Source organism: Acomys minous, assembly GCF_964271855.1.
Source record: "Acomys minous genome assembly, chromosome: 9".
Classification (NCBI taxonomy): domain Eukaryota; kingdom Metazoa; phylum Chordata; class Mammalia; order Rodentia; family Muridae; genus Acomys; species Acomys minous.
This window is the reverse complement of record NC_140490.1, coordinates 54,219,939-54,242,375: the sequence shown is the minus strand read 5'-3', so window position 1 is coordinate 54,242,375 and position 22,437 is coordinate 54,219,939. Positions and strand designations below refer to the sequence as shown.

The window sequence follows — 22,437 nt, the reverse complement described above, 5'->3', positions numbered from 1 at the left end:
TGCTCACATCTAATGCTTGATTTTTATAGTACATTCTTTTAATTGGTTTCTCTGTAATGGTAGAAAAATAGCACAAGCTAAGAGATTGTGGGACTACGTGTGTGTGTGTGTTTTTCACTTCCAAGATAAAGTAGCCCCAATGTGTTTCCGAATCATCTGAAATGGGCAAAACCATGTGAATGAAAAATAAAAGGTTTAGACTCTGCCTAATCATATTTTGAATCCAAGTCAAGTCGTACAAATTGGCTACGTATCTAGGAAGAACTGGCAACCAGTGTGTTCTTACGACCCACTGAGCGTGCTCCAGCACAAGCTTTGCCATAGGTGTTAGTGAGTGCTCCCCAGACATGTACTTGGCTTATGGCCCTCACGATTGTCACCTATGAGTGACATCTACCACGCTAAAGGAGAGGCTCCACCCATCACACATACCCCCTGCTGGGTGTTTGGAATCATATCAATGCAGACGGATCTCCATCAAACACCCTCCACAGTCCTCTGTTTGCTCCTTCTTTTCTCTCCTGGTGTATACAGATGTAAGCCTCACAAGCAGAGGCAATGGGGCCCAGCTAGTAAGAGGCACCAAGTATGCATTTTTTAAAGCAGTAAATAAGTGAACTTAGTGATTTCAAAGGATTCAATATTGAACGACACCTGGGTTTTTGCTTTGCATTGTTTGGCTTATATCATGCCTGTCTTTGAAGCTTTTGAAGTCCATTTTATTTTTGCCAACAACAAATTGGTATTTTTTTTCAAATTTATATATATATATATATATATATATATATATATATATATGTGTGTGTTTGTGTGTGTGTGTGTGCATATATATTTAATAATAATGTTTCCCATTTCCCTAACAGTGTTAGTGAAATGAACTCTCTACCAATACCCCACAGTGCAAGTCTGAACTCCTTGTTTCCTAATCCAGCCACCTTTTCATCACCTCACCCCACCCGCCCCACCCACAAGTCAGAGGCTGCGATAATACATCTCTTCTGGAATAACAGCCCTTCACACGCACATGATACCTGTGCTTCGGAAGCCATGCTGCACTCCTAAACAGCCATTAGACAGACTTCCAATGAAGAAAGACTATCCCTAATTTTAAAGATTTATTTCACATCTTAGGTGTATGGGTGGCTTGCTCGTACGCACGTCTGGTAAGTGCCTGGTATCCACAGAGCCCAGAAAAGGGTGTTGGAGCACCAGGAACTGGAGTGACAGATCGCTGGCAAGCAGTGGAGTCAAAGTGTCACTGCCAAACTCTCCGGCCCCTGAGAATCAGGCTTCTAACTGCTCTCTACGCCATTTTAAAAACCAAACTATTTTAGTTTTAGTTCCCTTTTAGAATGGAAAAATACTCCTGCAGTACTCGTTTAAACAGAATAAAGGGGCTTATTTATTTATTTTTAGATCATAGGTCTTTCTTATATATTGACAAGGTTGAGCCACAAAGAGGAAGTGAGTGCACACACTTAAATAAACTAATTAATTAAAAAAGCATACATTTTCTATGATGCCGAAATGAAATGCTATTTTAAAAGGTTGGAATATGCGTATTATCTTAAAGTTTCAAGAAGTAATCCAAAGAACTGATACATGTCCCCAATGTGAAGAACAATAAAGAATATTATCAGCAAATAAATACTACAAAAGATACTGTGATAAAAATCACAGTAACTTAAGTGGGGATTTCATAGGAGTGAGAAACAAATTGTATGTACTGGAAGAAAGAAACAACAGATTTGAGCAGATAAAAATTAGTTATCCAATGTGAAGAACAGAAATAGAGAGGACAAAAGGAGAAGTGCAACTACTCAGTGGGTGGATGTGCTTGGTGCCATGCTTGACAACTTGAGTTTGGTGGAGAAAATAGACTCCCAACTGCAACAAGCATGTTGTGTCCACACTCATAATGTGCTCACCTTAAAAAATTATATGCAACATTTTTTAAAGTAGCAACCAATTTGAAGAACAGAGAAGAAAGAAAAAAGCCACCAGAATAGAGGCACATCTGAAACACCCCAACACTCACACAAATGCAACTGCAGAAGGAGGAGGAGGAAGAAGAGGAGGAGGAGACGAAGAAGAAGAAGAAGAAGAAGAAGAAGAAGAAGAAGAAGAAGAAGAAGAAGAAGAAGAAGAAAAGATTGTGAGCAAAGATTTATGTTAGTAAGTACTGACAAAAATCCTTCAAAAAAGTGAGAGCACTTTTCTGACAAATCTCAAAGAGTCTGGGTCAAATAAAAATAATAGCCATTACTTAGACTTGTCCCAGTCAAACCACCAAGAACCCAAAACAAAAGACTGTAAAGCATCCAGGAAATAAAAGGCACATTACTTAGAAAAGAAAAATGATCTGAATCTTCATCAGAAACAATGACAAAACCAAGAAGCAGAGTCTAGGTGACAATGGGACAGATCAACCCAGAATCGGAGCGGCTTGTGGCAGTGACAGTGTCATTGCGGTTTGTTTGACTGTGCATGTTGTGACAGCGAAGCCTGCAACAGACACATTACACAAGCAGTTCTTACGTCAATAAAGACCTTATCACACATTTGCCATGCATAAAGTATAGTTTACTCTGCTTCCTTATCTCTGAACACAGTCTTCTTCAGCAAAGAGAGTTCTAGATCCATCCTTTAGAACGTTTTTTTTTTTTTTTTTTTGCATTTTTACTTTTAATTACGCATATAACTGTGTTCCTGGGTTTGTGCATGAGTGCAGTATTTGTGGAGGCCAGCAGAAAATGTCAGATCTCCCGGAGTTACGGGTAGTTGGAAGCTGAATGACAGAGGTGCTGGGACCTGAGCGTGAGTCCTCAGGGGCACAGCAAGTGCCTAGTCACTGAGCTCTATCTCCAGCAGCCCTAGGTACATATTTATCATTTGAAGAATTTTCCAGTTTACAAATATTCATTATAGTGTATTTGCACTAGAATAGAAACACATTTTTAAAAAAAAAATCCCAGACTGGTGATATAATAGCCCAGGAGACAATATTTTCACTTTATGTTCCTGTAGGTCAGAAAGCTACAGATCTCAGGCTTGCCCCACCTCCCACCACCTTCGTTTTAATCTGAAAGAATAGGATGCCAAAATAAAGAAGCACAGGTCATCATTCTCCATGTCTAAGGAGCCATAAAATGAAGACTTGAGGGACAGAGCACTGACTACCAGACATTTCTCACTTCATATCTATTGTAAAGAAAACAGTTTCTTAATGTTTGCTAAGGCATTATTCACTAGCACGAAGCTCACCTGCTATTTGGTTCTTCTACCTGGGCAGATCTGTACATACTAGACAAAGTGAGTATTTCTCTAACTAAAGAAAATGAGGAGCTGGAGAGATGGCTGAGCAGTTAAGACCACTTGTTGTTCTTACAGAAACCCAGGGTTCTGTTCCCAGGACCCTTGATGGCTCACAGTCATCCATACTCTATCCAATGGGCCTACCAACTTCATCTGACCTCCATGGGCACCAGGCATGTATGCAGTGCACACACGTCCATGTAGGCAAGACACTCACGCACATGAAATTTTAAATATTACATGCACATCTATGTAGGCTAAACACTCATACACATGAAATAAAAGAAGTAAATATCTTTTAAAAAGAAAAAAATGAGGTTCCCAAGTCTGTACACTGCTTAGTTGAGGCAACTGAGGATAAGGCACACTGTCTTGATTACTTCATGTGAGGCTGGTTAGATATAAGTAGAGGGCACCGGCCTCCTCTCCTTCCATGCCTACCCATCTCTCTCTCTCTCTCTCTCTCTCTCTCTCTCTCTCTCTCTCTCTCTCTCTCTCTCACACACACACACACACACACACACACACACACACACACACACACACACTCCTGTATTGTTGAATAACTAAATTCTGTAATCAAGATTTCAAACATTATTAAAAGATTATGAAAGCAACTACAATTTGTAGGTAATGGATTTGCTACCATCTTTGTCAAACTTCTAGATCCATTTACTTTCATCAGCAGCCTTCTGAGTAGATGCTGATTTTGCTCTCTAGTTCTTAGATTTTCTGTCAATTCCATTTTTCTCAAAAATCTACTTAGAGGCAAAAATATCAAAATGTATTTTATGTCCTCGGCAAGAATGGAGACAGAGAGGAGATGAAACTTCTACCCTCATGTTCATTGCCATAAATATAATTTTAAGATAGAACCAAAGTTTTGCAAGTAAAATCGAAACTACAAAATGCAGCAATAGCTTTTGATCAATAGGTGGCAGAAATTAGAGCACTGAAAGATGTCATTTCATTATTAAAATTTGATTTCAAAACTGATAAGGAAAAATAATGACATTGCTGTATTTATAGGCAAAAATATTGCCATTAATCTAACTTTTGCTAAATCAGTTCAGCAGAAGAATATACATATATATGTATATATACATATGAATATGTATGTACATAAGAAAATATATACTCATACATACATACATACATGCATACATACATACATGCTGAAGGCATCCAGTTCAGTTGGCCAATGTTCTTGATAATGATATCTTGGCCAATGACTTATTTGTTAAAAGAAATGGGCATTAGAAAGAGTCAACTAGAGCACAGCTGGAGAACTGCAAACTGGGGAAGACAAACAGCTGAGGAACCAGGTCACCTCCTGAAGATACTTCCAAAGGGCAGCTGAGAAGTCTGTAGGAGCACAGGAGAGGGGCAGCCTGCAGCTGTCTCAAAATGTCTGTCATTTTGGGGGCTGCCATTTTACTTTGTTCATTCTTTGTCTTCCATGTGTCTTTTAGTTCCAACATCCTCTGGCTTCAGTTGACAAACACATGACTGTTTGTACACAGAAAACAATAGAAAATTCTGGATTCTGGGCTACAAAGTAGTGTTATAGTCCAGTTTACCCAAGGCAACTTCTCAGACTATTATAAGAATTTGTATGGGCTGTGTGTCCCTACCTGTGTTTTTTGCCCCCATTAAGAAATCCCCCCCCACTCTGCCGCTTGGTGGTGATTAGGGTGTGTGTGTGAGCATCTGAAAGGAGTGCATGAAGGAAAAATATGTGCACTAAGTCCTAAGAGCCTATTATAGGGAACATAATTGAGCATAATTATTGTCACAAATAGTAACCAAGAAAGCAAGACATTAACCAAGAGATAACTAGGAAAATAAAAGGGAAAAGAAGAATTACTCTAAAAAAAAATTAACTGGGTATCTTAAATAGCTGAAATGCTAAATAGAGCCAAACTACATACCTTCACACATGACATATGTGATAAGGAACATCTCCCAAGAGGAAGCAAATCATTGCATAGTAGAGCGTGGTCACTGAGAACAGGTAATGCCAACTGAACAATGGACATGTGTCTTGAAATGTAGGAAAGAAACAAGGCAGGGCTGCGAGGTGGTTTGAAGTGTCGGGACTAGTTGACCATCCGCAGCGAATTCTCAAAGACTAAAAACCAGAAAGTTGCAGGAAGCGCAAGGAGCCAGAGAATAAATGAACATTTTGAGCGCGAGGAGATGGACCGAGCACAGGGAAGGGCTGTCATAAAACACACGTTGCATAATAGATGATGAATCAGTTCTATTATTTAACTTTCCCAAAGATGGAACAATATGGAGATATGCTAACCGTCATAGTCAGCGTTAATTTACAGTGGTAGAAATAATTAGAATCTCACTTTTTCTGAAGAATGGAGTGAAAGTGTAAACAGCGCTTCCCTCCAGGCAAGTGCTTTATCAAGTTGACAGGTGCATTTGAATTACCATGGGTGGGGGATCTAATAGGTTATTTATGTGTCATTTTAATAGAAAGACCCAACCGTCAAGATGGACAGCAGACTTTATCAGTACTGCTGTTTGCAACTAATCCTCCAATTTAGCACCCCATGAAAATACCTGCAACAAAATCTAGCCATTTTTCTTTTACACTCCATTATGGAAAAATCAATATGGGCGCTATTCATCGCAAATCTCTGGCTTGGCAGGTTCCTGAGCCACAGAATGAGAGAGAGAGAGAGAGAGAGAGAGAGAGAGAGAGAGAGAGAGAGAGAGAGAGAGAGAGAGAGAGAGAAGCTGACAGTTCAACACTCTGTGTCGCACAGCCCGTAGCTTAGCGTCTCATTCCACCTTGCCCTGCCAGACAGAATGGCCCAGCTGGGCTCATATATATTCCAGGATCTAATATATATTACTGACTGACCCTAAGTCTGATTGCTTGAAGGTCAATTCATTTGGAGTTCATTTTAGAGCCAAGAATCAGAGTCGCTTGATTTCTATACTGGATATTCTTCCTTTTTTATCTGCCTTTTAACATTCTGGCAAGGGATGACAGTGAGCAAACCTGCAAGCACCAGTTCAGTCAAACCACAATATTCTATGCAGGAACTAGACATGTCCCTATTCAAAGTGTTTGTCTGAGACATGTGCTGACAACCTGTTTCCCAGAGAAATAGAGTCTTTGTCTCCCTTCTGAAATATCTCCTCTCATTTTCATGCCCCAAATTATGTATGTTCAATGGGAAGGAATCTTGCTGTGCCCCAAAGTAAATGTACAGGGTCGTAGATTGTCATGCGTTGGTGCCCACCCACCACAGATCCACTGAGGCTAATAAACGAAGTGTTCAAAACTCACCTCTCTTGTATGCAGCTGCCTTAATGGAAGAAATGCATCAGATTCGTCTCTTTTCCCCCAAATCACCAATGTTACCTGTTTCTCTAGCATTTGCTGTCTTGACGAATGTTTAACAAAGCACGAATACATACATTCCTTTTTTTTTTTTTTTTTTTCTGCTGGATATGCTAGCAAAAGCATTAGGAAAATAGACAATGGTTCATTTTAGAGCTATAAAAACCATAGAGCATAAAAACCATAAACATTTTCTAGGCATCAAACTTTTAATACATTCAAGGTTACCCTGTTGGGTTTATTATCTGGAATTGTGTGGTAGGTCCTGCAGGCTGGCTCCCTGGGCACAAGCCCCACACAGTTGCCACAGCCCTGCCAAAAAGGTGGACAAAGCGAAGACTACACTTTCCAAACAACTTTCAGGCATGAGACCCAACGACAGACTCTTTTCTTCTTAAACTCACTGTTGATTCCTCTCCTTCTCAGCCCGTAACCCTAACCAATAAGAAATGCAAGTGCATCTCTGAGGGTCTTAGCAATTAAATGATGACCTGGTATAGAGCTGTACACCATTTGACTTAACATTTTGAGATTCTACATCATTTAAACTCATAATGTTAAGTAATATGTCTTCATTGCCAACTTTCCATAACATAGTTTTAGAGACCAAGTTCCTGTGTTTTATAAGTGCTTTGTTCCTATAGCATTAAGATATTCACCCATCTGAAAACAATATTGGAAGTAACCAGATGTTATTTATTTTACATCACCATCTAAATTAAATGGTGTTTATCGAACACTTTATTAGACTTCACGCATATTCATGAACCATGTTGTGTGAGTACGAACAGCATTCATGAGAACGTCTATTATTGTAGGTCTGGTGGCACAGCCTGCAGTGCCTGCTACTACAGGCTCTGAGGCAGGAACTCCCAGCATTCCACCTGCCTTTACTGCAGAGGAAATTCAAGGTCAGCTTGAGTAGGACATTGACTCCAAACAATATTCTGGGGCTATGTTTCAGTAGTAGAATGTTGGAGGTTGGCTCTCAAGATTGGAGAAAGAAAAAGACAGATGGACCAAGGGAGCGAGAGTTGAGAGAGATTGTCATGATAGCCAGATGTCCTATGCTGTGGAGACAGACATCAATCCCTTCACGTCCAGGGTGCACATGTTTCTGTGCAGAGGAAAACGATTCTGAGCCCAGTCTTATGAGACCCGTTGATCACAGATGATACCAGCAGCAACTGTGCCACAGGGCCAGAAGAATTTATCAGCGCACTCTTTATTGGGCTCAATTCTAAGGACCGTTTGCTTCCAACAGTTCCTCGGGTGACAATAAAACTGATTCATTTGGAAGTAAATACATTTTCTGATATAAAGAAAGTCTGAGAAGTGAGGTTACCTCTGAACTTTTTGATATGTAGAAATGTCCCATTTCATATGGGCATACATATTTTCTTGGATGTTATATCTAGCCTTCTGAACCATAGGAAACAGTAGCAGTTAATTATAACTGTTATTCTTTGCTCTGTGATTGTTTTATGTGTTTAATTTTTGTCTTACACTGCTGGCTAGTAAGCTCCTTTACTACATACTTTATATGCCTCTCTACCCTCCAAGGTATTTACTGCAGAGGCAGACAGAACACTGTTTCCATTAGCCAGGTCCACTGTCAAGGATATTTGGTACTTCCAATGATTTTTCAAGAGTCAAGAAGGTTCATCATTCTGTGATGTCTTATTAGTGGTACTGTAGTTTCATTGGCCCCTTTCCATGACCCACAGAAGCATCTTCATTAATGAGCCAAAATTGCACATTCAAAACACAGCTTGCAGCAAGATCAACGGTGTGATCAAAGTAACCTTGAAGAAGTCACAGTAGCCGCAATGATATTGGGAAAGGGCATGTGGAGAAACACAGGCATAGAAACTATAGTGGTTACTAAAGATCATATTTGGATTTCTGTCTAGTTATCGATGAACAGTGCTTAGACACAGCTCTACCCTGAGGTAGCTGAGCCTGGGTTTCCTGAACAAGGCCCTTCTTGGCTTTCTCTGTCATGTGGATACTGAGCATTGTCTGGATCTGAGAGAGATGATTATCTGTGTTTTGTTTGAATGGTTACTGCAAAGTGTGTGTTCCCAAGAAAAAAATGGATCGTTTTCATCTAACTTTTCGCATCACGTTATCTTTATCTAGTGGAGCTGAACAGTAAGACGCAGTTTCAGACACCCAGATGAAGATTTGAGTAGAGAGGCTAGAGAGATAGGGTAGCAGTTAGGAGTTCACACAGCTCTTGCAGAAGGGCCTGAGTTACATTTCCAGCAGCCACATAGGGAAACTCACAGCCACTGTAACTCCAGCTCCAGGAGATCCCACACCTTTTAGTTTTGACATGTTCCTGCACTCCTATGTACACACATAAACTCGGATACATAACACACATGATCGCAACAAAAAAAAATAAATCTTGGAAAAGCACATTTTTACACTAAGCTATTATTTTTTTTTCTTCCTAATTTCTAATCTACGTTTGTCTTGGGTTTTATGAGTGTGCTAACTTTTTAGTAATTACAGCTTCATGCCTGTATACATAACACATTCTGGTTACTGTCTCCCCATCTACTTTTCTCTCCCTCTCCACCCCCTACTAACTCCTACCCTTCCTACTTGTATCTTCCCTAGGTTCATGACTTTGGGTTTCATTTTGTGACTCATTTGGTGTAACCAGAGTCATCTCTGTGACCACTAGATCAGTTGGGGGTCACAAGTAGGAATACAGATGACCCCCATCTCCCCGAATGTATCTGTAAGAAATCATTCAGCAGTCAAGGGGAGGCTCCAGGAGTCTGTCCTGCATCCTTGCCCAGCTGTAGATGAGCCTGTTTCTGTGCAGACATGGTATAGTCATCCATAGTTGTTGAGAGCTCAGGATTATACTAATTACTAGAAGGCTAGTGACAACTGGAAACGTACTTGTTATAAAAATTATCGGAAAATAAATATAATATTGTGAAGAAAAACAAAAGTCACTTATATTAGAAAAATCAGCTATTGTCACAAGTGAATAATTGGGAGGAACTGCAAATAGGTACTATATATGTAGTATAAATTTAAAACCATTATCAACCAAAGAATCACAGATAGTAAAGACTTATATAAAACTAACAAACCCTCTTATGAAAATATCTTCACGACAGGAAATGGTGAGGCTGTGTTTGGGCTTCCTACTTCACAATGACAATGCCAGCACCAGCATTGCTACAGTGCTAGACTGTATATGTGGAGGCAAATGCTTGCTGCTTGTCATCCTAGCATTTGAGAGTCTGAAGCAAGGAGATGGCTACAAATTGAAAGCCAGCCCGGTCTACATAACAAGAAAGACCTTGCCTCAAAAACATTCAAACAGACAAATAAATAACACATTTTCGCTTAGTGATTAAATTTCTAGAAAATGAATATAAGGAAATCATCGCATATGTGCACCAAGATTTGTGTGAAAATTTGTTCATTGTGGGTCTTGAAATGTAACTTGATGGTAGAGAGCTCACAGCATGTGTGAGCCTAAATTTGAATGTAGAACCAACAAAGACAGAGAGAGAGAGAGAGAGAGAGAGAGAGAGAGAGAGAGAGAGAGAGAGAGAGAACAAGAAAGGCCAATTGTGTAATTGTGTAAAGTATTTAAATACCAGTAATAGTCTATAAATTAGTTCTTCTACCTAATCGACTGTAACACAAATATTAACACAGTGTGATGCATTTTAAAATAATTCTATAAAATATTCTAAGCACATCAAACTATATATTGATGCATTTATTATTCTCTATATTATGTCTCTACATATTTATGTTTATATCTATATAACATCTGAATTTTAGTGAGCTTTGATTGTTTCAGCTTTCTCCTTTTCCTCCAGATTTTCCTACAGTGTCATGTATTACACCTAGAAATGTGACCTGCCCTTTAAAATTAATATCTCAAGAAACAAAGGTCTTCCTTTTGAGGACTTGAGCATATTTGTCTAACTTAGGAAAGGAATCCTGTTTCTTTAAATGCAAGTTCTGTGTCAGAGCCACCACTGGGAGGGGGTGCTGAGTCCCCTTGGCCTCCCATTAGGCAGCTTCCTGAGGGGACACCACCTGATCAAGCACTCATTGCCCCATTCCTTCAGATTTTTAATTTCAAAACATTTCACTTGGCAGAGGCCAACCAGGGAGCCCTGTTGGTGACTGCTGGTACTTGGCAACAACAGTGGAAACGCAGGAAGACACTGAGCCTGAGAGCAAGCCAGAATGCTTTAATCATCTCCGAGCAGTGGCAGAGCCAAGATTTACTGGGGCCTCCCACCTCTAGGTGTAGGCAGAGTGACACACTCCAGTGTGGCTCTGAGCTTTTATGGTTGTCTTATCATTTGCAGAACAGACATAAAGGCAGAAGGGGTGGGTGAGAAAGCACGGAATGTTTGCACACACTCAGCTCAATTTCAAGATTGTTTCAGGCTCCTGGGGTCTGCTTATGAATGACTGTAAAAATTCCATCATTTCGAAAATTAGTGGATCACAAGGAGAATTGTGTCTCAGAGGCCTCTGCTGCTGTCAATTGGAAAGTGGGTGTTTGCCCCCACATCGCAGTATTGCTAAATAGGCATCAGGTTTGGGGCAAAAGAGCTACTAAAAATGATAAAGGTGGAGGTCAGCATCATCATTATTTCTTGCATCTCACAGATATTACATTTTAAAAACCCATAAAATTCCAAGAATATTCCTACAGTTGAAAAGTGGCTGGAGGGTCATCTAACCTATATGATGGATTTGTGCACAATGTGGGTAAGGTGAATCACATACAAACAGCCTCTGAGTATAACAGTTCTACAATCCCTTCCATTTCTAGATAAGATTCTTGTTTATTACATATCATATCTACAGCTGGGCTATGTTCAGTGGCTATAAAACCGTTCATCTGTGTAATCTGGAGGCAAAAAAAAAAAAAAAAAGCCCTCCAAAGAGAAACAGTGGGTCCGGGCAAAATGATCTGTCTTCATTTATGCTGTTAACATCCTTTTTGCTGTTCTGGCCTGGTGAGGTGGATATCGTCTCCTGAAAACCACAGAGAGCCAGCTGTCTCTTCCAAGTCCAACAAAAATCATACAATTATACTTAGCATCTATCATCTCACAGAGAGCTACACAGCATCATTGTCTTACCTACTTTTTCTCGTTTTACGTCTCCAAGACTTATTAGTACAGACTATGGAATAATGGGAAGCCCGCTTTCCCAGGGCAGGTGGGAGACATCGGATTGGTTCTAGTCCTAACGGAAATAAGTAGTTTGTCTCAGCGTGTATCCCTTACTTATTCCCTCTGGGTTTTCTTTTCTTTATTTTTGTGCTTTTATTTTGCCTTTTTTGTTTTTCTTATACGATAACTTCCTTTTTTATTAACTCTTTGAGAATTTGAAACATGCCTACAATGCAATTTGATCCGATTAACCTCCCACTCACTTCCCTAACTCTTTCTAGATCACTCTTATCTGTACTGTCTCCAAATTCCATGACCTCTTTCAGTTTTAACTTGTTTTGCTTTTTAAAAACACACTGAATGAGCACTGTGTTTCCCACATATTCATGGATGCAGGGCCCTCCACTGGAGATAGTCAACCTACTAGGGGCCACACTATTTTTTTTTTTTTTTTTTTTTTTTTTTTTTTGCTCCTGAAATGCCAGGAATACTGCTGATGTCACCCACTTTTCTCCATCCCCTGGATGTCTCTCAGAATAGAATCTGTTTGTGCTTTTCCTTTAGAAGGCTTCTCAGGATTCTCCACAGGACAAACTCAACTTGCAGCCTTCCCCTGACACTCTCTTCTTGAGTTTAAATGAGGCTCTGTTGAAATGACTACAATTTAAGTCATTTGTCTAGAACTTCTCTCCTTAGCTACAGACTCTGTGTTTAACTGTTCCCTCGACATCTCTGCGAGAGACACATCTTAGCTGTTTCACATTAAATTGGCGGTGCTAGGACCAGTTTTCTGCTTTTGAAGAGGAAGGCCCGGGCCTTCCTTCCTTCCTTCATGTTCTCTTCATCCAGCGTATCAAAGCTGGTTCACAGAAACCTCCTGGCGATGGGGGTAGGAAGCATAGGAGTCCACTTTAGAATTCTTTAGTGTTTTTTATATTCTCCACTGCTGTCTAGTCTTCTCCATTCAGGAATACTGCTTCATGAGGCTGCAGGAAGCAGTGCAGTCTAGCTGACACCACTGAGGTACAACAAATGGCTCTTGGTTTCTGTTGGCTCCTTTTCATGGCCTTCTGTTCACTAAATCAATCTCCTTTACTTCCTGGTCACTGCTTGTCCCATTGAGGTAGGTCTCTGTTTGGATAGGGTCCAAGGGTGGGCTGGGATGGCTCAGTCAACCATCAGCCTTTACACAGGCTGTGCTAAGACTCTGGGTTTCTGCCACGACCTTCATCTGGCCTCTGCACTTGCTGTCCGATGAAGCTGCTATATTTTAAAGCATCTGTGGGTCCTTCTGTCATGTGAGGTCTATTAAGCAACTCAAAGTCCTTTCATTTATTTTCCTTTTTAATTTCTGAAACTTCTATTTAGTTCTTTCCGGTGCCTATTTCTCTGTTAAAAGTATCTTTTTTCCATGTATGTCAAAGAATTCATCTTTATCTCACAGAGGATAATCAACTTCCAGGTTATCTCAAGGTCAGCATCTATCTGATCATGTTCTCTTTCTGGTCACCTGTCAGCTTTTCCTGTGTCTCCGTGTACAGAGTTACTTCAGCTCGTGCCCTTATCACTTTAGGTATCTCTAGAGCATAGGAATCAACAATTCCTTTTATTTTTGTGTTTGTAGGTGATCAACACCAGGAGTCATACCATGTCTTTTACAGGTGGTTCCTGCAACAGACCAATTTGAAGAAGATATTGCAAGGGGTCTTGATCTTCTGTACACACAGCCACTCAGAACTGGGCCAAAGATTTGGGGGCTTTGTTATATTTCACTTCCCAACAGCTTTGTTGGCTTTGTTGCTTCTGTTCCATACCAACTTACACACGTTTTCTACTCTGCTATACATGCATACACATACACATGCATGTTCTCCATTAGCCAGGTTCTTATATCCAGATATTTCATATAAGCATAATAGCCCACTATGTGCTAAGTTAGTTTTTATTAATTAACATTGTAACATTGTACCAGGAAGTTATTGATGAAAACAATACTTACTTTGACTTCCCAGTTTCTGTGGAACACAAGTCCAGGTGAGCTGGGATTTCTGTACTCTGCCTAAGCAAATGACAGTCATGCGGTGCAACCACACTGGGCTCTTACTAGCAGCGTGATGGAGAAAGAGTCCACTTCCAGATTCATTCAGAATTTCAGCAGATTGGCCTCCCTGGGTGTAGAACAGACTCATCTGCCTTCTTAGTGCCTGGTGTTCAGCGACTCTCTTAGCCCTTTGGATTTTCTGATTTTTGCAAGAGATCCTTTTCCATGGGTATTCACAACATATCTCTTCAAGGACAATGGAGGGATCTCTCATGCTCACTCTGCCTTTTCAAGAAATATCTTGATTTCTCTTTAAAGGTGTTTATTTGATTAAGCCAGGTCAATCCATAATAATTCCAAGTTTTTAACCTAAAGATGAACAGTTTCACCTGCATAATCTCCTTATCCTTTTCATGCAGCCTGGCCTAAGGACAGGAGTAATGTCTCTCTATACTCACCAGTCTTCCAAATTCAAGGTACAGATGACCCAGGGTGTGCACATCAGGGCTGTCATCTGAAGGATCACGTTAGAGTTTTTTTTTTGTCAGACTGATGCATTGCATCTGACATCCTTCACTTAGTATGACTTTATTATCTTGTGTTCTCCTTGATATTATTATTTATTTATTTTTATATGAAGTAGTTGGTGAATATTTGCATTCTTTGTAGATGTTAGCTGTAACAATGTACACATTCACATGTACGTTTTTGTTTTCTTGCTTAGCTATTCAGGAACTGAACATCTGGGTACAGGATAAATCTAAGACACAAGTTAGCAAAAGCCATATTCCTGGTTTCATATGTCCTGAGTTCAATTCCCAACTCCATTCTTATACACCGTGTCGTCTTAAGCTTTAAAATCCTTATTTGCAATGGTCCTTACCCCACACAGTTACAGAAAAATAAAAAAACAATCCACATGAGTTATTTCAGCCTGGCATAACATAAAACAAACACCCGTTTAGGTAGCACTGGCCTTTTTCCTGAAAACCTAGAAGGCATAAAGAACACCCACTGATTGGTGGATGGGATGAAGTCTTTTTTTCTCCCCAAAATCGACAGCATACATTAGAGTTTTGTTATCTAATTTGCAGATTAAAAATAGAATATGTCCCAGAGGCTCGAGCTTTATATACTATGTTCCTAAATAGGGCTACTCTTTAGGGACATTATGATAAATTTGGGAGGATGGAGGATGGATGTCACTGAAAGAAAGATGTCACTAGGGATGGGTCCCTGGGAGTATATTACTCTGGCTGTACAGTGTCACCATCAGTGCTTCTTGGCCTGCCATGAAATGAACAAAGTAGCTCCACCATGCTTCTCAACTGTGATGAGCAGACCCTTCTGGAGCTGGGAGTTGAACTAAGTTCTTCTTCCTTAAATGTCAGGTAATTTAGTCACAAGAGTCAGTAAAGGAATTGATGCAACTTCCATCCCATGATCTTTTTTTTTTGTCTTTCTCCAATTCCTTGCTTGTATTTTAAGGCAACTTAACCATTGGTTCTTTTGAGAAGTTTTGTCAAATACTCTATGCCTTCATTGGTTTCTTTATAAGTACAAGCTTATTTCTTTAGAGTAGACACAAAGAATGAGAGTGGATGGACTTTCCTTCCTGAGGTTACTTTCACAAAGGGAAGTTGATGCCCTTATAATCTTATTTCCACATGTGACTTTTAATATTCTGTCCTGTAACATCAAATAAGGCCTCTGGGGTCCTTGATTTGAGAGAGAGGGAGGTTTATAACTACAGGCTGGTGGTCTGTCTGGCATCCACTTTATGTTAGGGAAAAAAAATAAAACTTTATTTGCTGCCTGCAGAACAAGTTCTTTTACAGAAGCAAGTTTATTGAAGTTGTAAGTAACATGGTGACTCTTGGTATGGGGGTTGACTTGGCCTGGAGCCATCCCACTCTCTTCTCTCTTCTCATGGCATCCTTCAAGTTAAGAAGTCTTATGATAAAGATATGTAAGGACATTTTTTGTCCTTTGCAAAATGCCACTGGATTTTAAGAAGTCTAACATGTTCCACATGTCATGTTAAGATATTAAATATTTTATATTAGGACCAATTAAATTATTGCATGTTTTGCCAAATGATTTCCTTACTATGATCCAAAAATGTGCTAACTTCACCTCCATTTCTGTTTCCCGGTAAGGCAAATGTATAATTCTTATAGTGCGAATGTCATATTTGCCTATGTTGTCCTGCTCCCAACATTGAGCTTGTTATGGGATAATTACGCTTTCAGAAAGAAAAGACCCCTATCCCCTTGAAGGCAGATTGTGCATCCCATCAGTTGCCATAGTTCTGTGAGCCACCTGGGGGAAAATGTGTCTCTCAGACCAGAAAATGAACTCCATAAAATCCTCATTTGCCACCGTCAAGTACTCTAGGAGATCATTTTCAATCCCAGGGGTTGTAAACAGAAGAGTTTCCTTTGCTTAGAAGCAAACTGGGAGTTAAAAAGCAAGGAAGTAGGAAGTCCCTAAAAATTTATACGGCCTCTTAGAAGAGGAGGTGTGGCAGCCGTGTCTGCAAAGTGCTGTTTAATAGGGCAGGGATTTGCAACTGAGTCAATTAGCCATGGAGGGACCATAAACATCTCTGTGAGCTAGAAAGTCCTCATGTTTTCATTGTTTCCTAGTTCTAAAATTTTAACACACCCTTTTGTAAGTTCAGGCGTACATGAGCTCTGTTCGAATATCCAGGAACCAAGAACTCTCTCCACAGTTGTACGAATGACCATCCGAACGTGGAATGCAAGTGTCTTTAAACCAGCAATAGCAGTTTCGTTTGTTACAGAGCTCCTAAAAGAGGAGACAGAGAGTGCTCTTCACAGACCCCAGGTCAGTTCTGTCCCCCTGTGTCTGGAGAGGACCATTTAAGTGCTCAGGCCTTACTGGAGTTGTCTGTGCTTTCAAATTCCTTTCCTATGAGCTCCTAAATATGCAACTCCTACATTACACACTGTCACAGAAACAATTATCTCAGGTAGTTTCCTGGTGAATAATGTTTATAGTTTTGTCTCTCCTCCTCATAGGACTACATGTTCCTCCCAAGGAGGAGTGTGACTTTTCTGTCTTGACAGAGGAATTATGACATAATGAGCTCTCTCTCTCTCTCTCTCTCTCTCTCTCTCTCTCTCTCTCTCTCTCTCTCTCTCTCTCTCTCTCTCTCTCTCTCACACACACACACACACACACACACACACACACACATTAACGTTTTTGGAAGTGGATTATAATGTGGATTTCTTCATTCTTAAATTATATTTATTTCTTTATCTTGTGTGTGTGCGGGCATGTGTGCGTGCCTGTGTGTATACAAAAGACAACTTGTGAGAGAAGGTTCTCTCTGTCTGTTTTGTAGGTCCTGGGGACTGACGATAGGCAGCAGGCTTCGGGAGCAAAGGTATAAGCATCTTTACCCACTGAGCCATTTTATCATCTCATCCCTATAACCTTGGGTTGTTAAATTCCTTTTAAAAGAAACTTATTAGAACCTATGGAATCTATTTTCATCCTATCAGATGCAAATCTCACTGCACGGTGTCCTCAATTCTTCTGCAAACTACACCCAACCATTATATTTTGTGTTATTATTACCCAGTTCAAACAGCTGTGGGAAAATAAGCAAAGAGATGAAACATGAGTGCTGAATTCTGGAGAACTAAGCTTTCGTCTGGGATCTGCCCCCCTGGAACCCTTGTGCTAGCTTGGTACCTCCTCTATGTCCCTTTAACTACTAAACAGACCGATAAATTCTTCTTCTTAGCATTGGGGTGCTTCGTTGAAACCATGGATGTGCTAGGGCTCCATCGAATTATTTACAAGTAGTCAAAGGGGGGTGGGGCGGGGACAAACCCAGCTTGCTAATTACTTCCGGCTCAGGAGAAGCACTTTCAGAAGTTTAGCCAGAGAAGCTATTTTTTAAAACAGGAAGCTATGGAAGCATTGCAAGTTCTACACTGCGGTTCATAGAACTAAATAATTGCTCTGTCTTACACGTGGCTTAAGAAGTTCACTACACTACACATACGCTCATCTGCATCAAAAGAAGATACCCATGTGAGAGAAGCTAAGTACTGCCTGGAGTAGATGAGAAGAAGCAGGGGGGTGGGATGGGGTGGGGTGGGGGGAGAAGATGGAATGGCCAATAACATCAACCTAATGTCAAGTCCCTTCCATCATTTATTTCAGAGAGCAATGCCTTTTCTTAAAGGAAACCACGCCAGTGATTTATTGAAGCTAAAAAAAAAAACAAGGCATCTTAGCATAGAGGTTAAAAGTAAAACAAAACCATAATCGAAATCTAGCCTTGTGCTTGTTCCTTCCATGGGCTCATCCTACTTGACACTGACAAGGTCCTAGGCCACGGCTCAGGACAAGGATGGGCCCTCGTGCCCAGCAACGCTTCCTGCTGTAAGCTATGGCTCCATCTGGAAAACAGGTAGATACGGTCAACCGTATCCTAACGAAAGTCACATGGGCTTTTTTTTTTTTAAAGGCCATCGGGCCAAATATAGACTCAAGTGGGACCCTCAGTGCTCTTTTGCTTAACCTATGTGTGGCTGCCTGCACTGTTGCTTACAAGGCCATAATGAAAATAACAAGTCTATAAATCTGTGCTTACTAGCAGCGTATTAAACTCCTGGGTCTTCAAATCTGGGGCTCATGCAGTGATTTATACCAAGTGGAACCAAGGAAATGAGGGGGGAGGAGGAGAAAGAAAAAAGAAATAATAACCCACCCTGTCTAGGCCCCCCCCCCAGCCCAGGCATATGTGGATATGCATTCCCATTATATGGTTATATATCAAGGGAAGAAAAGAGTTGGAGACAAATGAGAAAACTGGGTGCAATATAGGCCTATCATCCCCGCATGGTGGAGGCTGAGAAGGGATTAAAAGTGTGAGGCTAACCTGGGCTACACGGGGATACTCTGCCTCAAGGAAACAGAACACAACTAAAGGGAAAGAGGTAGATGAGGATGAAGATGAAGACAAAGAGGAAGAAAAAAATATGCTGAGGAAAAGCTCAGGACACCTGCTGAGCTTTGGGGAGTCCGCAGTCCCATCACCCAACCTGTGGTATCTACAAGTGCACAGATCTCCCTGCCACATGGGGAGGACAGGCTGCTGTACCAGTAGCAACTCAAGACTTAACTATGTACAGGAGGAGATTCAGTGGTGACACCCCACATGCTATGCTGGCGGAGGTAAGCTAGGGGATGTGTTTTGATTCTGCAGGCATTTATTTCCCACCCTGTGTTTATTACAGGTGTCTGGAGATGGGATTCTTGAAGAGGGCCCAAAACTTTCCAGCATCCTTTGCCGGTGACGCTTAGTTAAAGGAGCTCCTAGATTTAAAGATAAAAAGGCTGAAAACGAGTATATTGAGTGAGTTCCTGGGTTTTAGTGACTGCTGGTTGTCCGCGGGCCTTGGGACCAGTAAATCAGTGCTCACTTTTCACACTGCACGTTCTGTCCATCAACCCAGGGGACAAGGGTGTATGGAGAATAAAGGCAAAGGGAGAAAGCATGTGTGGCTCCACTGGCCAGATTCACGAGTCTATTTCGTGAGATTGGCTCTGTCTGAATGAACCAAATAATTACTTTGATAGCTTTTGGGGGGCTACCCACATTCTCTTAGTGCTCAATCTCAGTCTTGTCGGCTCTTTGTAAACCTGCTCTTCTGTCTCTATACTTCTTGCATTGGAAAGAGAACTTTAGAGTCTGCTTAGCCGTATGCACTAACACATAAGACTTGGAAACTTTGTGCAGGGTGGCTATAGGATTCGGGGGCAGCGTGCGACTCTGACCCAGTATGTGGTCTTCTGCCCACTAAAAACGCCATCCTGGCTGTGGACCTCATCAACATCAAAATGTGAACATTTTGACAGCATATCTTACCAGATGGCCAAGCGCTACTCAATGCATAACATTTTACTGGAACAATATTGTGTTTCCAAGCTGATATAGAATTTAAAAAATCTAAAATTCTCAGTCGCTTGGCTAATGTTGTCCAAGCAAATAAAATGAGATTTCTAGGTTGGATATCTAACATGAGGCATTATTATTTTTAAGTGTTCAGGTCTGAGAGTGATTTGTACATGTATACAGGGTATGTATGTGAATATGTATGTATGTGGATGCGTGCATCCGTGAGCACAGGTGAATACTACCAATGATTTTAGGCCTCTTTCTCTGTTGTTCTTTGAGGCAAGGCCTCTCTCTGGAGTGAGGGCGGTGTCCTGGAGACCTTAGGAATCCTCTTCTGTCTCTGCTACCCACAGGCACACGAGGCCATGGCCAGTTTGCTACCTGGGTAGTGAGGATGCAAGCCCTCGCACTTATAGTTGCGTGTTCAGGGCTGCTTCCTATTGGGGCCTCTTTTTAGCGCACTAGTCCATCAGAATTGTTCCTCATTTCTTTAGATTTCAGGTTGAGTACAAGGTGCAATGTAAATATTATTCACTAAAATCCATGAAAGGAAATGAACGGGCTCACATTATGTGTGGTATATGCCTACGGTAAACATACACACATGAGGTAAGCACAAATAAACATGAAAATAAAAATAAAACTACAAGAAAAGCTTACCAAAAATTCTTCATGTAATTCTGCTGGTTTTTATGTAATCTACCCAACTCTAACAGAATGTCTAATGTTGGAGATTGTCACCTTTTTTCTAGACCTGATGATATATATGATAATTGTGACTGAAAAACTGTCCAACAGTTGAGACTTTTATAAATAAAAGTGAATGGCCTCTCAAAAACTAATTTTCTAACCATGAAATAAATGACCGTCTAACCTTAAGGCTTAAGGGTGGAGAATAAAAGCAAAACAGAACAATGTGATGATGCATTGGAGAGTCCACTGTCTGATGCTGATGTCACATACTGCTAAGCATTTCCCTGGTTTACATGAAAGTGTATTACTTGGATATAGTTCCATAGTCTACCAAAGGCATCAGGAGAGAGAGAGAGAGAGAGCAAGGACTTCTCCCACAGAGGATATTCACTGGTAAAACCGTATGCACTGCTATCTTCTGTGGTCTCACCTCTCTAAGGATAGACTATTCCCACAGTGCAAGGCAATTTGTATCCAGAACCCTACCTGTGTGTCAAAGCTGTTTCCCACTACTGCATTACTTTTTGAATGTCGTATCCCATTGGAAAGCAATATACGTTCACTTAGAGTGAGGTATATTACATCAGAAACAGAAGAATTACATAAAGAATTTTTATGAGCTGTTCTTATAATTTTGTTTTTAGGTTACTTTTTAAAATATATTTTATTAATTTATTCATATTACATCTAAATTGTTATCCCATCCCTTGTATCCTCTCTTTCCTCCCTCCCTCCCATTTTCCCCTTACTCCCTTCCCCTATGACTGTGACTGAGGGGGACCTCCTCCCCCTGTATATGCTCATAGGATATCAAGTCTTTTCTTGGTAGCCTGCTATCCTTCCTCTGAGTGCCACCGGTCTCCCCATCCATGGGGCATGGTCAAATATGGGGCACCAGAGTTTGTGCGAAAGTCAGATCCCACTCTCCACTCAACTGTGGAGAATGTCCTGTCCGTTGACTAAATCTTAGTAGGGGTTCAAACTTTACTGCCATAGTTTGAACAGGACCTCTAGGCTCAGATCCACCCAGGCTTCTTCAAGACCCAGCTATTCCACTCCTTGGAATATACCCAGAAGATGCTCCAGCACACAACAAGGATATTTGCTCAGCCATGTTCATAGCAGCCTTATTCATAATAGCCAGAACATGGAAACAGCCTAAATGTCCCTCAGTAGAAGAAAGGATAAAGAAACTCTGGTACATTTACACTATGGAATACTACTCAGCTATTAAAAACAAGGAATTCCTGAAATTGGTGGACAAATGGATTGAACTGGAAATGATCATAATGAGTGAGGTAACCCAGAAGCAGAAAGAGTCAAATGGTATATACTCACTTATATCTGGACGCTAGCCCAAGGGGCATGTTTTCCCCTTGGAAACATGAAAGTCTTCACTTACCAGGAAAGTAGGACAGAGGGGAGGACATCCTATTGGGACTCTAGATGAGAGAAGCATGAGAGAATGGGGAAATAGAAGGATCCAGGGGGTCCTAGAAACCTACAAGAAGAACATTATGTTTTTATGTTACTTGCTTCATGTGTACCACATGCATATTTTTTTAACATGTAAACGATATATGTACTGGATAGTTTTTATTTCAACTTGACACAAGCTATAGTCATCTGAGAGGAGGGAATCTCAACTGGGAAAAATGTTTCTGTAAGACTAGGTTCCAAGACTGTAGAGAATATTCTTGGCTAGTGGCTGATTTAGGAGGGGCCAGTCAATTGTAGATGGCACCACCTCTGGGTTGTTGGTCCTGGTGGTCCTGGGTTCTATAAGAAAGCAGGCTGAGCAAGCCATGGGGAGCAAGCCAGTAAGCAGCACTCCTCCATGGCATCTACATCGACTCCTGTCTCTGGGTTTCTACCCTATGTGAGTTCCTGTTCTGAT

At 40.8% G+C, this 22,437-nt stretch overlaps 1 protein-coding gene and 1 long non-coding RNA gene across 4 annotated transcripts in view; one reads left to right on the top strand and one right to left on the bottom strand.

The window, feature by feature from the left end:
- The window catches only part of LOC311605843 (uncharacterized protein), a gene marked incomplete at both ends in the record, with an annotated part of 342,410 nt that overhangs the window by 23,719 nt on the left and 296,254 nt on the right, over positions 1-22,437 (bottom strand). The gene's annotated exons all lie outside the window — the stretch shown is intronic.
- LOC311604798 overlaps positions 1-22,437 on the top strand; it is a 40,442-nt gene that overhangs the window by 5,641 nt on the left and 12,364 nt on the right. The window contains exon 3 of one of the 3 annotated variants that reach the window (XR_014781685.1): positions 864-2,042. The exons of the other annotated variants lie outside the window; for them this stretch is intronic. This is a non-coding gene — a long non-coding RNA (uncharacterized lncRNA). Of the gene's footprint in view, positions 1-863; positions 2,043-22,437 lie in introns of those variants that run through there. 3 annotated transcript variants of the gene reach the window in all.